The sequence below is a fragment of the Salvelinus namaycush genome, chromosome 20 (assembly GCF_016432855.1).
Source record: "Salvelinus namaycush isolate Seneca chromosome 20, SaNama_1.0, whole genome shotgun sequence".
NCBI classification, from domain to species: domain Eukaryota; kingdom Metazoa; phylum Chordata; class Actinopteri; order Salmoniformes; family Salmonidae; genus Salvelinus; species Salvelinus namaycush.
In genome coordinates, this window is record NC_052326.1 from 14934954 (window position 1) to 14951212 (window position 16259).

At 40.6% G+C, this 16259-nt stretch overlaps 1 pseudogene; it reads right to left on the reverse strand.

Moving 5' to 3' along the window:
* Window positions 1–8587: 8587 nt before the first annotated feature.
* LOC120065062 lies at window positions 8588–10554 on the reverse strand (annotated as a pseudogene).
* Window positions 10555–16259: the final 5705 nt, after the last annotated feature.

Consider the following 16259-nt stretch of genomic DNA (forward strand, 5'->3'; position numbering starts at 1 on the left):
CAAAGGTAAGCGATTAATTTGATTGCTTTTCTGACTTTCGTGACCAACCTACTTTGCTGCTAGCTGTTTGTAATGTTTTGTCTACTGATCGATGTCCTCACACAAACGCTTGGTTTGCTTTCGCTGTAAAGCTTATTTTCAAAATCTGACATGACAGCTGGATTAACAACAAGCTAAGCTGTGTTTTGGTATATTGAACTTGTGATTTCATGAAATTAAATATTTTTTGTAATTTAATTTGAATTTGGCGCTCTGCAATTCAGCGGATGTTGACGAAAATGATCCCGCTAAAGGGATCTGTGCGCCAAGAGGTTTTAAGCCATTTTGCCACAACTTTGGAAGTATGCTTGGGGTCACTGTCCAATTTGAAGACCCATTTACGATCAAGCTTTAACTTCCTGACTGATGTCTTGAGATGTTGCTTCAATATATCCACATCATTTTTCTGCCTCATGATGCCATCTATTTTGTAAAGTGCACCAGACCCTCCTGCAGCAAAGCACACCCACAACATGATGCTGCCACCCCCGTGCGTCACGGTTGGGATGGTATTCTTCGGCTTGCAAGCCTCCCCCTTTTTCCTCCAAACATAACGATGGTCATTATGTCCTAACAGTTCTATTTTTGTTTCATCAGACCAGAGGACATTTCTCCAAAAAGTACGATCTTTGTCCCCATGTGCAGTTGCAAACTGTAGTCTGTCTTTATGGCGGTTTTTGGAGCAGTGGCTTCTTCCTTGCTGAGCGGCCTTTCAGGTTATGTCGATATAGGACTCGTTTTACTGTATATATAGATACTATTGTACCTGTTTCCTCCAGCATCTTCACAAGGTCCTTTGCTGTTGTTCTGGGATTGATTTGCACTTTTCGCACCAAAGTACGTTCATCTCTAGGAGACAGAACGCGTCTCCTTCCTAAGCGGTATGACGGCTGCCGGTCCCATGGTGTTCATACTTGCGTACTATTGTTTGTACAGATGAACGTGGTACCTTCAGGCATTTGGAAATTGCTCCCAAGGATGAACCAGACTTGTGGAGGTCTACAATTTATTTCTGAGGTCTTGGCTGATTTCTTTTGATTTTCCCATGATGTTAAGCAAAGAGGCACTGAGTTTGAAGGTAGACCTTGAAATACATCCACAGGTACACCTCCAATTGACTCAAATTATGTCAATTAGCCTATCAGAAGCTTCTAAAGCCATGACATAATTTTCTGGAGTTTTCCAAGCTGTTTAAAGGCACAGTCAACTTAGTGTATGTAAATTTCTGACCCACTGGAATTGTGATTTAGTGAATTATATGTGAAATAAGCTGTCTGTAAAGAATTGTTGTAAAAATTACTTGTGTCATGCACAAAGTAGATGTCCTAACCGACTTACCAAAACTATAGTTTGTAAACAAGAAATTAGTGGAGTGGTTGAAAAACGAGTTTTAATGACTCCAACCTAAGTGTATGTAAACTTCCGACTTCAACTGTACATTCATGACTTCTTATTCCAAACGGGTATCAGAATAGTTACCCAAAATAGAATGTGTCCAAGTTAAGTGTCCCCTTTTCTCTGTCTCTCTTTTTTTCCCCCTCTCCATCTCGGGGGAGCAAGACATATCTTGTCCGTCCACTAGGGACCTTTGTCTCATGTGAAGGGTGTATGTTTATTCTGTGTTATTATGTAGTTAGCTAGTAAATAAATAATTAAACCATTTGGTGTAGTACTGAATCATGAGCAAGGCTGGGGTTTTTGCAGATCCAAGAAGGTTACGACATTCACGCCCTGACCATAGAGAGCCCTTGTTTCTCTATGGTGTAGTAGGTCAGGGCGGGACTAGGGGGTATTCTAGTTTATAATTTCTATGTTGTGTTCTAGTTTATATTTTCTATGTTGGTGTTTTGTATGATTCCCAATTAGAGGCAGCTGGTAATCGTTGTCTCTAATTGGGGATCATATTTAAGTAGCTATTCTTCCCACCTGTGTTTGTGGGATATTATTTTGTGTTTGTGCCTGTGCACCACGTAGTCACGTTTCGTTGTTCGTTTATTGATTTATTGATTTTGCTTTAAGTTTCACTTTGGAAATAAATATGTGGAACTCAACCTCCGCTGCGCCTTGGTCCCGTTCTTACGACAACCGTGACAACAACTGGTCAGAATGATGCTATGACAAGAGATAATGATTAATAAGATGACTGTTTATGAAATAGATATATACACGTTATAGTGTTTAATTCGGGAGATGATAACTCTAAACAACCTCTTCCTTGATGCCGCAAATCCTAATGAGAATTTTTTTACATGATTCATTTAAATCAGGTAACAATTAAACATAGTTAGTGGATTAAATAAATAGTCATCAGATTAATGAAAGTCACGAGACTTGTTTCTCACAATAAACCTTTCATTTACCTTGTCTGTGTAATCGGAATGACTTGATAAACTATTTACACCAGGGTAGTCCATACATGTTTCTGGATATTTACCCTCATGCAGGGCTGCTCGTTTGGAGTGAAAACCTTCAGGAGTATAATACAGTTCAGAAAATAAATCTAAAACCCTTCCAAAAGTATAATAATGACATGGTAGACAATTTTTTTTGTCTAATATGTTTTCTCACACAAGTTCGTATCCCCAAAACTTCTCTTGTTTACGTTTGGTTGTAGGCCCCTTTGTTTCACCAACATTTGAGTCATCTGTAGGTTCAGTACTAACCGCAGGCCACAAAGACTGACAACAATAGGGAAAGCTCTGGTCCTTCATAGCTCTAAGGTTTGCTAACTGCATCCTGTGGTGGCGATTCGAAGGTGTGGTGGCGCCTCAGGGGGTCTTTTTATGTATTAGTAAACTGCTCACGCACCAATATTTAACAGGTGGTCACTCAAGACTTGAATTGATTAGCTTGTTCTACTGTAATCATTGGGTGCACAAACTAATCCCTCACATTGACATTTGTAAAGAAATCAATGGAACTGGGACCACGGTGAGAAGACAAAATGTTGGCACTTCCTGATTTGGCATTGGAGAAATATTAGATTAATGCATAGGCCTCTCTCTCTGTCTAGTCTTAGCCTGTAATTTCTGTAGTTATCCGAGTTCCACCTGTAAGAAACAGTTTGTTTGACACAGGTTCCTTCCAAATCGAGAGTGAATTAAGTATCGCCAAGTTGTCACGTTCCTGACCTGTTTTCTCTTGTTTTGTATGTGTTTAGTTGGTCAGGGCGTGAGTTGGGGTGGGCATTCTATGTTTTGTGTTTCTATGTTTAGGTCAGTGGTAATTAGCCTTATATGGTTCTCAATCAGGGACAGGTGTTTGACGTTTCCTCTGATTGAGAACCATATAAAGGTAGGCTGTTCACACTGTTTGTTTGTGGGTGGTTGTCTTCCGTGTTTGTGTCTGTGCACCACACGGGACTGTTTCGTTTGTTCGTTCGTTTGTGTAGTCTGTACCTGTTCATGCGTTCTTCGTGTTTATGTAAGTTCTCTCGTTCAGGTCTGTCTACATCGTTTATTAGTTTTTTTAGTTTGTTGAAGTATTTTCGTGTTTCGTCATTACTTTAATAAATTCATTATGTCATATCACAACGCTGCGCTTTGGTCCAATCCCTACTCCTCCTCTTCTTCCGAAGAGGAGGAGGACAACCGTTACACAAGTAAAGGTTGGTCAAAAATATTAGGATCATATATTCCGTATGCACGACCTGACACACGCTTTAGATATGCCGGTGAGGTTCAAGTTCACATGGCTACTAATGTCATTTTTGCCTTTGATATACCAACAAGTCTTTATCTGTACTCAAGTTTTGATATGTAAAATGTTGACTGAATTGCACGTCATGCTACCACTAGGGGATGTTGTGAAAAGGGTATAACAATATCGACTGAACAGATATCATTATTATTATATATTTTTTTAAACACCCTGTCTTAGATGACCTTTTATTTTTCATCCATCAGAAAATGCAAAGTTCATTGCTGTCGTCAGGCTGTCAGAGTTCGGTAGCAATTTTGTCTGAAAAGAAAATGGTGAGAAATGGGAAATTGGATAAACTCACAGATCAACCTATCAATTACAGTACTAACAGTAGAATAACAAACAAAAAAACTAACTTCAAAGTAACAAAATAGGATTGTCATGTGATCTACAAACCAAGGATTTGCCCAACAAAATGTTAGAACATAAGACATACCTGCTCTTTTCTGCTGTTTTTTCCTTTTCTTCCCAGCAGCCATGAGTGCTTGGCCCTGCTGAATGTATTTATTTATTTTATTTCACCTTTATTTAACCAGGTAGGCTAGTTGAGAACAAGTTCTCATTTGCAACTGCGACCTGGCCAAGATAAAGCAAAGCAGTTCGACACATACAACAACACAGAGTTACACATGGAATAAACAAACATACAATCAATAATACAGTAGAAACATCTATATACAGCATGTGCAAATGACGTAGGATAAGAGAGGTAAGGCAAAATATAACATTCAAAATATCCTTTAAATCCACGGCCCTGGAGGCAGCAGCATCAGCTGAACCACCCGTCTTTGCCCTTTGCACTTTTATCTCCACAGTCATAGATCTGAACTTGTGTGACAGAAAAATAAAGATATATTAAGATTCAATTCATCAAAGGACATTGAAGTGGGCCCCAGCCCAAGTCATAATACTACTGTAAAAATGAAACAATACATGATCATCTGGGTTGTGTTCAGTGCAGGGTTGTCCGACAAAAAAGAACTCCTGACCAATCGATTGGTTGACATTTTAAATGTGTATTCACTGAACTTGTCTGATGCTTTAAGCACAGTTTGATTAAATAATTAAGACAAACAAATGACTAGAGGGAGTCCGACCAGCAATTGATTTTGCCAGGTCAGGCTCAGACTTTGAGCTGTGTAAAAAAATAAGAAATGTAAAAAAAGACAGCGAGTGACTAACTAGCACCCGTTCTCGCTCACCTCCCTACTGCAGCAACCACCACAGAACATCAAATAGTTTTTCACGGAACATAAATTACAGCCATTTCTGACTCAAAAGTTCTGTTACTGAAATCCCTCCATATTCCCTCAACCCTTGCTCTCTTTACGTGACCCATGTACGCATCGCATACGCGTGACCAAAGACCTATTTGCACAGGACTAGTATTACTAGAGAACGTTGGTTACGTAATTATTACTCCAGAATTCCCATTATTCCAGAGGACAATTCAGATGGGATCAACTTTCTCCAAACTGCCCCCTGTAATCATTTTTTATTAAATATATATAAATTGACAGTTATGATAGAATCCTGGAGGTTTTTATTATAGTCGTGAAGATACAGTATTTCAACATGTACAGGTGATAATTCGAGCTTGGTTCCCAAGTTTCTAAACCATACCAAACCATCTTTGGTCTAGTGTCGCCATAATATTTGAATTGAGGAAGTGTGATCATAATCATTAGGATATTTTAGTGATCTGCAGTGCGTCCTTAATGCTCTCCAGTCTTCAGATGATAAACATTGCACTTGAGACGCGTTAAGTCTATGGATGAGAAAGTAAATTTATAATTTCCATTATTTCAGTTGTATGCGGCTTTGCAATCTATTAACAGCAAGGGTTGCATTAAATATGCTCAATATTTTTTACTGAGGCATTTGGCAATATTCAATTCTTATGCAGAAAACATATACACAAAACCATTCACTTTGAAAGTTGACAGGCTACATGTAGGCCTTTCATATAGCTTACGCCCAGCGAATCACCTGTCAAACTCGTTCCCTCAAAACACAGGGATGTCGATTCACAGTATTATCAGAGGACAGGACTAAAATTACAGATGTGAGGTTTTGTGCTCGTGTACACAATTGCATTACCCGACCTGACCCAGTAAAACTAATCCCGTCTGAATAGGGTACAATATGGCCTGACCTATAGCATATCATGATCACATCAATAAATTGGTTATAGCAAACTCTAAACACGTAACAGCATATTAACAGTACGTAACACATATGGTGTCCAGGGCACAGCTGGGGGCTGAGGGGGGTTTATAACAAGCAGCAATGGTGAGAGACTTGTTTCTGGGAAGGTGGATTTTTTAAAGTAGAAGCTCGAATTGTTTGGGCACCGACCTGGATAGTATGACAGAACTCTGCAGGATGTCTCTGCAGTAGATTGCAACTCTGCCCTCTTTGGCAGTTCTATCTTGTCGGAAAATGTTGTAATTGGGGATGGAAATTTCAGAATTTTTGGTGGCCTTCCTAAGCCAGGATTCAGACACGGCTAGGACATCTCAGTTGGCGGAGTGTGCTAAAGCAGTGAATAAAACAAACTTAGGGAGGAGGCTTCTAATGTCAACATGCATGAAACTAAGGCTTTCACGGTTACAGAAGTCAACAAATGAGAGCGCCTGGGGAACGGGAGTGGTGCTGGGGGCTGCAGGGCCTGGGCTGACCTCTACATCACTAGAGGAACAGAGGAGGAGTAAGATAAGGGTACGGCTAAAGGCTATAAGAACTGGCTGTCTCGTGCGTTCGGAACAGAGAGTAAAAGGAGCAGATTTCTGGGCGCGGAAGAATAGATTCAAGGCATAATGTACAGACAAGGGTATGGTAGGATGTGAGTACAGTGGGGGTAAACCTAGGCATTGAGTGACGATGAGAGATGTTTTGTCTCTAGAGGCACCATTTAAGCCAAGTGAGTTCACCGCATGTGTGGGGGTTGGAACAAAAGGGATAGCTAAGGCATATTGAGCAGGGCTGGAGGCTCTACAGTGAAATAAGACAATAATCACTAACCAAAACAGCAATAGACAATGCATATTGACGTTAGGGAGAGGCATGTGTAGCCGAGGGATCATATGGTCCAGTGAGTAGCTAGGGAGCTGGAGACATGGCGATTCAGACAGCTAGCAGGCCGGGGCTAGCAGGCTAGCAGATGGGCCTCAGGGGGACGTCGCAACGGAAGAGCCTGTTGAAACCCCCTCGAACGGTTTCGTCGGCAGACCAGTCGTGATGGATCGGCAGGGCTCCGTGTCAGCAGCAAAGGGTCCAGGCCAATTGGCAAAAGAGGTATTGAAGCCCAGGAATTGTCTGATTGATCTCTTCGGCTAGCCGGGAGATTGGCCTAGCTCCAGGCTAGCTCAAGGCTAACTGGTGCTTGCTTCGGGACAGAGACGTTAGCCAGGAGTAGCCACACGGATAGCAGCAAGCTAGCTGCGATGATCCGGTGTAAAGGTTCAGAGCTTGGGGTAGGAATCCGGAGATGTGGTAGAGAAAAAGCAGTCCGATATGCTCTGGGTTGATATCGCGCTGTGCAGACTGGCAGGAATTGACCGTGCTGAGGCTGGCTGATGTCCGAGTTAACGGTGATGACCACTAGCAGTGGCTAACTGACTACTAGCTAGTAGCTAGTTAGCTGGCTAGCTTCTGTCGGGGGTTCCGGTTCTAAAGTATAAAAAATAGCAGATCCATACCACATTGGGTGAGGAGGGTTGCAGGAGAGTATGTTGAAATTGAGATTAAAAATATAAAAAATATATACACGAAGAAAAACGATATATACCTGGGACGGGACAAGACAAGACAAAGACGTCTGACTGCTACGTGTGTCCTCTATCTGAGTAGGGTTAATGCTGTACTTTTTCATTACAGTCTTTATTTGATCATTGTAGCACCTTGTAGAGCAGTGGCCCCGGTGCAGTCGACCATACAAAGAAAAGGACTATTAAAGGTCCAGTGCACTACTTTTGTGAAAAACATTTATTTTATTTTTTATCCAGGGTTTTCAGGGGAGTGCTGCAACTCAGCCCCTCTACTTCCCGCGGCTATGGATGTGGCGACTGTAGACGGTCCAGGTCTTGCAGCTGTTGAGGAGAGTTAGGATGATCACTGCCTGGTAAACAGACCAGACCATTTTTTGTCTGAAGCTTGAGGACTTTGTTCTTTGAAAGGGGAATTAACCTAATGACTTTTCAGATCAAGCATACTTGCATAAGGAGTGACTTAACCGGCCAGTACGGGTCACCTTTCCATCCACTTTAGTTTCTAAGGTCAAGATTATGGCCACTTCAATTGGTATGACCAATCCAATGTCACTGTATAATCCTTTACATTTACAGACTCCATACCAAATCAGTTATTTAGAAATCACGCATTCACTTTAAATTCTAACTCATCTTGTACCATCTCAGTATTGATATTGAATTGAAAAAGGACGTGTGCTTGTTTGTGAGATATGAAATTATCCTAATTGTACCAGAGTCCGTCTCTGATTCACATTTATGTTTTTGATGTACATACAAATCCTATATACTGTATACTGTATGTATGATATCATTTCCAGGGGCTTACTATGAGAAGGTAGCATATGGGGGTTATCATTGGTTATCGTATTGTAATATAAACGACATAAAACAAAATTGTCATTTCCAGTTTGCTGCATATTTTATTTTCATCATAAAACAGTCAAATGAAAACATAACATACAAATATAAATAGCTTTGGAAATAGATTAAACACATGGCAGCAAAACATACATACAAGTTCAATGTAGAGAAGTTCCTTTTTGTTTCCTTTCATACATGTCTGTTTCCAGATCGGTTTGATGAATAGGGAAAGTTTATGCGGGTGCAACAGAGGAAACCTCTGTTTTGGATGTAGACACTTCAGTGCCATCATCTTCTGCCTTGCCAAATAGTTGCATGATGCAAGTACGGAACTGGAGAGAGAGGAATAATTAAACATAAGAAGACTTTGAAATTGAATGTCTATCTACAAAGTGAGCGAACACATCGTGATCTGATGCTTTTTAAAATAAAATATATGTACACAAGAAAGGCATTTGTGAAACATTTAGAAAAATGTGTATTGTTAGAGTTTTGTAACATGAAATCGGTAAGAAAAAAAACTGTCTGAGAATCTTGTTACGATTTACCTGTTTGTTCATGAAGACATATATAACTGGATTGTAGATGGTGGCGCTCTTGGCAAAGTAGGCAGGGATTGCGGCAGCCAGAGGGTGGAAAGCATACCCAGGGTTAGCCGCAGCAAAGCAGGTATAAGGTCCCCAGCATACACAGTAAGCTATAATCATGACAACAACCATCCTGGACACTTCCTTCTCAGCTTTCTGTGTTGACTCAGAGTCTTTCTGCTGTGCAGCAACCTGTGGTCATTCAGAAGGAATATCAAATGGTTAGATTTATCCCTCTAATATGCCTTTTCAAAAGGTACACTTGACCATTACTGTATTTACCAACATAGCTGCTTGCTACATTATAATATATTTAAAATATCACTTACAGCACGGATGGCGAGCCAAACAAAGATGTAGCAGAAGATGATCACGAACAGGGGGAAGAAGCAGCATGTAATCATGAGAACAATCATGTAGGACTTGACTCCAGGATCCTCATTGCCTCCGAAGACATCAGGTCCACATGAAGTCTTCAGGCCATGAGGCCAGTACCTGGTGGAGGGAGAGAGATAGAGAACTTGGTTAAATAATTACATGTTTTGAACTTGAATCCTCTGTGCAATAAGAAGAGAAATCCCCACCTGCTCCAGCCAAAGATGGGGGGAGAACACCAGAAAGCAGCCCAGACCCAGGAGAAGATAATGCCTCCCATGGCCCATTTGGCATCAAACTTTACACTTCCAAAGGGCTTACACACCACCACCCATCTCTCCCAGGAGATGACAGCCAGAGACCACAGAGCAGCAATACCTTTATAAGATTTACATATACATTAGACAAAAGAGACATTCTGATTACTGTCACTATGCTATGGTGCTCTAGCAACTGCCAAATACTATTTCTCAGCACTATGTAGAAATGTAGAATTTCCTTGTTAAATATTAGATCAAATTGTTGTCCATGTAAAACTGCATTTTACCACAAGTGGAGACAGTGAATCCCTCAAAGACACACATTGGGTGTCCCAGAATGAAGTAGCCAAAAACCTGGTTGATAACACTGATGGTGCTAGCCAAAAGTGTCTCCCCAATGTCAGCAATAGCAAGGTTGACCAAGATCCAGTTGAGAGGGTGTTGGAGCTTCTTGAATTTTGCAGTGGCCACCAGTACCAGGCCATTGGTGAAGACTGAGAATGACCACTATGATCATCCAAAGTGTTGAAACATTGTACACCCATCTTGGAGCAATGTGGTAGTTGGGGCCCTCAAAGGGATCTGAGAGAAAAAAATAGAAAATAATTTTGTCAGAAGAAGAGAATGACAGGTGCAAGTGCCTGGTTAGATGAGCTACATGCTTTTAAATGATCAGTGAAGATGCAAAAGCAATGCAAATTACATCAATAATATTAATTCATTAAAATGATTATGTATGAAGCACAATTTCACTTATGCCATCTATGTTGTATATAACATAAATACATACAGGAAACATAACCTCATGATTTAAATAAAATAAAATATATGAATTGGAAGGCAGAAGGCAGAAGCAGTTGCTTGTTCTCTCCCACCTTTGGTGTTATTGCTATTGGTCTAGGTGAAGGACGATTCTCTCGTTGTCTCTTCGTTATGGCGCCTGGCTGCATAAGCTGCATTTCCCCAACCCTCTGCCATTTCTGAGAAGGAATCTGAAGAATATGCAAATCAAGAAGACAATATATTATATCCCTTTCAGTCATTAAATTGTTCTAAAATGTTCACCTTGCCAGTTGTTTGTTGCCACAGTCGTGTTTTTTGCCTTTACCTGTTGGCAGCTTTTTCTGTCTTCTGGTTTGCTTCTCTTGCTCTTCACCTGTTGTGGTGTTAGCAACCAACAAAATGGTGTACCCCAATCTGTGGGGTTTTATACCAGCCATGTCCTCATCGAGATTAAGATCTAAATCAGAAATGGTTTCACACACACACACACACACACACACACACACACACACACACACACACACAAAGTTCAATTACTGTATGCTGACCCGGAAGAACTGAAGACCAAGGTTTGAATTTAAGGTTAATCCTTCTTGGATAAGAAGTGCTTTTGGTGTCGCGTTCCTCAGCATTCAGGCGAAATTGCTTATCCTCTTCATGCAAGAAAATAGTTGACTTAACAATTATTCTTAGAGAAAACGTATTTTGACAATACAAATGGTTTTACTATAAAGAAGTAAAAAGGGAAGTAGTCTTTGAGAATCAAACGCTGATTACATTTACTTCATTCTATGCTCAAGCTTTTCCTGCTGTAAATACAAACCAGTAATGAGGAAAGTGGATCACTTTGGTTCTTTAGGCTGATTGGAGAGTTAATCTCTATCCTATCTGCTTTACAAGAGAGTTCATATGGGGTGTGTCATGTGAGTTTGGTCTTTAAACAATCATTCATAACAGGTAGCAGTGAATAAACATTGAATATACAGTTGAAAAACATAGAAAGTGAGACCAGAAGGTATTTTCATTTTGCTGCACGTTTATTTTAAGCAGAAAAAAACATTGTTAAATACATTGTATATATACACAATTATCTATTTACATGTATTCTTTTTTTGTTTGTTTTTGCAAGAGGGCAAACAAAATGTTTACCTCACAAGTTACTTTGAAAGTGGGAGGTTTTGAAACCATAAATTGTTCACATAGTTTTGAAATTATCAGATTTCCAATGGCAGTTCATTTCAGTTCTCCTTAGCAGTGATGCTGTCTAGTTTAGCCACTGAAGAGTGAAGGGAATGCCTTCCAAGATGGCAACTTTTTCTTTGCCACTTGAAGAGACATTGATAGTAGTACTATATATACACATATTCCCATAATGTACCACTACAATAGCTATAGTATGACTCTGGTTGTTTCGAAGACCATGGATTTAAAAAAACTCCAAGGGGTGGTCCATAGCAATTTAGGTTTTGTGGGTAAGGTTTTTTACACACATTGCACATGAGTTAAAGCTTAATAATCTCCTAAAAGTTGTGGGAAATGATTTGTTTAAGAAACACAAGAGGATGTACTGTACATTTGTTTCCAAGAGGTTGTCTGGGGTTTATGCATGTGCCACAGAGGAAACCTCTGTTTTTAATGTAGACACTTCAGAGCCATCATCTTCTGCCTTGCCAAAGAGCTGCATGGTGCAAGTACGCAACTGGAGAGAGAGGAATAATTAAACACAAGAAGACTTTGAAATTGAATGTCTATTTACAAAGTGAGCGAACACATCGTCATCTGATGCTTTTTAAAATAAAATAAATGCACACAATTAAGGCATTTGTGAAACATTTAGAAAAATGTGTATTGTTAGAGCTTTGTAACATGAAATCGGTAAGAAAAAAAAGAAGACATATATAACTGGATTGTAGATGGTGGCGCTCTTGGCAAAGTAGGCAGGGATTGTGGCAGCCAGAGGGTGGAAAGCATACCCAGGGTTAGCCGCAGCAAAGCAGGTATAAGGTCCCCAGCATACACAGAAAGGGATAATCATGACAACAACCATCCTGGACACTTCATTTTTCATTTTCAGCCTTTCTGCTGCGCGGTAACCTGTGGCCATTCAGAAGGAATAGCAAATGGTTCGATTTTTTCCCAGTAATATGCATTTCCAAAAGGTACACTTGACCATTACTGTATTGAACAACATAGTTGCTTGCTACAGTATAGTATATTTGAAATATCACAGATGGACAGCCACATGGAAATATAGCAGAAAATGACCACGGCCAGGAGGAGGAAGCAGCATGTAATCATGAGAGTAATCATGTAGGACTTGTCTCCAGGCCATTGGTGAAGACTAAGGCAATGACCACGAAGATCATTCAAAGTCTTGAAATATTATACAACCAAATGTATTGTGCTTACTGCCAGTGCCAGTTACAAATGGCAGGTCTGCTGTTTGTGAAATAACTTATACAAGACTACACTGCAACAAAAGACCTTTAGCAACATCAATTTAGTTTAAAAAGGAAACCATTACCAGAGGTGTGGACTCGAGTCACATGACTTGGACTCGAGTCAGACTCGAGTCACAAATATGATGACTTGCAACTCAACTTTAACACCAATAACTCGTGACTTAACTTGGACTTGAGCCTTTTGACTCGAACTGACTTAATACCCTCCCCAAAGCCAAATATAAAAAAGTATGCTATTTTAAAATGTGTGCAGTGCATCAACTCTTCATTTAAAGGATTACAGTTTGAATTGGGCAGCAGCCAATCAAATTGTGCCAGCTGAGAAAAAGTTGCGCCTGGCAGTGCAGAGGATCGTCGGCGGGTGAATTCAGATGGAGCCCTTGGAAAGATGATACCCAATATTATTATTTTCAGATATAAAGACTACGCTGTATCAAAAAAAAACGGATTGCAACTTTTTTCCCCCCACCTTTTTTTAATCAGATAGGCTAGTTGAGAACAAGTTCTCATTTGCAACTGCGACTTGGCCAAGATAAAGCATAGCAATTTGACACATACAACAACACAGAGTTACACATGGAATAAACAAAACTTACAGTCAATAATACAGTAGAAAAATAAGTCTATATACAATGTGAGCAAATGAGGTGAGATAAGGGAGGTAAAAGGCAAAAAAAGGCCATGGTGGCGAGGTAAATACAATATAGCAAGTAAAACACTGGAATGGTAGATTTGCAGTGGAAGAATGTGCAAAGTAGAAATAGAAATAATGGGGTGCAAAGGAGCAAAATAAATAAATAAATACAGTAGGGGATGAGGTAGGTAGTTGGGCTAAATTATAGATGGGCTATGTACAGGTGCAGTAATCTGTGAGCTGCTCTGACAGCTGGTGCTTAAAGCTAGTGAGGGAGATAAGTGTTTCCAGCTTCAGAGATTTTTCCAGTTCGTTCCAGTCATTGGCAGCAGAGAACTGTAAGGAAAGACGACCAAAGGAGGAATTGGCTTTCGGGGTGACCAGTGAGATATACCTGCTGAAGCGTGTGCTACGAGTGGGTGCTGCTATGGTGACCAGTGAGCTGAGATAAGGCGGTGCTTTACCTAGCAGAGACTTGTAGATAACCTGTAGACAGTGGGTTTGGCGACGAGTATCAAGCGAGGGCCAACCAACGAGAGCGTACAGGTCGCAATGGTGGGTAGTGTATGGGGCTTTGGTGACAAAACGGATGGCACTGTGATAGACTGCATCCAATTTGTTGAGTAGAGTGTTGGAGGCTATTTTATAGATGACATCACCGAAGTCGAGGATCGGTAGGATGGTCAGTTTTACGAGGGTATGTTTGGCAGCATGAGTGAAGGATGCTTTGTTGCAATATAGGAAGCCGATTCTAGATTTAATTCTGGATTGGAGATGCTTAATGTGAGTCTGGAAGGAGAGTTTACAGTCTAACCAGACACCTAGGTATTTGTAGTTGTCCACGTATTCTAAGTCAGAGCCGTCCAGAGTAGTGATGCTGGACGGGCGAGCAGGTGCGGGCAGTGATCGATTGAATAGCATGCATTTAGTTTTACTTGCGTTTAAGAGCAGTTGGAGGCCACGGAAGGAGAGTTGTCTGGCATTGAAGCTCGTCTGGAGGTTAGTTAACACAGTGTCCAAAGAGGGGCCAGAAGTATACAGAATGGTGTTGTCTGCGTAGAGGTGTATCAGAGAATCACCAGCAGCAAGAGCAACATCATTGATGTATACAGAGAAGAGAGTCGGCCTGAGGATTGAACCCTGTGGCACCCCCATAGAGACTGCCAGAGGTCCAGACAACAGGCCCTCCGTTTTGACACACTGAACTCTATCAGAGAAGTAGTTGGTAAACCAGGCGAGGCAATCATTTGAGAAACCAAGGCTGTCGAGTATGCCATTAGGAATGTGGTGATTGACAGAGTCGAAAGCCTTGGCCAGGTCGATGAATACGGCTGCGCAGTAATGTCTCTTATCGATGGCGGTTATGATGTCGTTTAGGACCTTGAGCTTGGCTGAGACGTGGCTGAACTTGCAAAACATGTGTGAAGAAAATGACAGATGGAGGCGCAACAACTTCCAACTTTGTCCGACATTTGAAGCTGCACAAAGAACGGTAAGTCGGTAGCCGACAGCTATATAATTTATAACTTTGCTAGTGTAGCATGTAGGCTTATGTAATGTTAAATCAATGAGCCTCCACACAGTCTTTCTCATGGCTACCAATGTATTTCCATGGAAATATAGAGTTTATTTGGAAAGTAATAAATATATACATGTTTTAAAAGCATTCATGATTTGCGTAAATGTAATATACTAACTATTACTCTTGTTAAAAATATGAAATGGTATTACATTTGGGGAAGAGCACATTATTTTCCACTTGTTATGTCAGTCACAAAATTAGCTCATGTCAGCAATTTTTTTGTTGTTGATTGCTTGGTAAGGTAGTCTAGCCAGCTATCTAAATCTTGTCAGTAGCAAATTACCAACCGGGCATGCAGGGCATGTGCTCAGGGGACCTGACCTCCAGGAGGCCCCCATTGATTTTGTTAGTCACTCTCACATAGATATCATATGAACACAGTGGGCGACCCGTCATTCAGAGTTGCTGGTGCAGAGCACCACATTTTTAGCAAATGGGCGTGCATGTTTTGCATGTTATTTTGGCATTAATACGTGTCACATATCAGTTTGCAAACAGGGGTAAAACAATATATATATCATTGAGTTAATAAAGCTACATACAAACATGGTCTCTTTTTTGTTTTCTTGAGTAAGGCAGCTCCAAAATGCAGGTGTTTCAGCCTAGCTCAGTGCTTTCTGTGGTGGTGGGGCAAGCCAGCAGAAAATACGAAGTATTGCGCTGTGATTGGCTCAGTGTTCTGTCATTCATGGGGACACTACGTCACCTCCAAGTCTAAGGGTAGAGCTTGAAAATTCAAGCCCCTTGGGTGCTGCCATAGATTTACATTAGAAGTGCCCATTCAAGAAGGCTCAAGGTCATTGGCCACAGATAAAATGACATCAAATCACGTTATATCTACAGTAGGTTTGATTGGACTGATCATGTCAACATCATACTTTCAAAATCTTAGCTAGCAGTCATCATCATGAATCAAGTCGACAATCTACTGGCAAATCCTTTTTAATACTTATCATATGAAGAGAAATAATGAAGAGAAATGACAGATATCGGTGCTCATCGGCCATTGGACATAAACATTACACAACAAGCTTGAAATCGCAAATTCAACAGTGAGTGGTTTGGAAGGAATCAGTGGCTAACTGCAAGTATTGCAAAGCAATCATTAGCCTGCTATTCGGTGGAGTGGCTGTGTAGTCCCAAGTCTAAGATTAAGGGTCTATTTTCCTAGTTAAAAATGATAAACATTCAACATTGGCCATGCTGTCAATGAAGCATGATT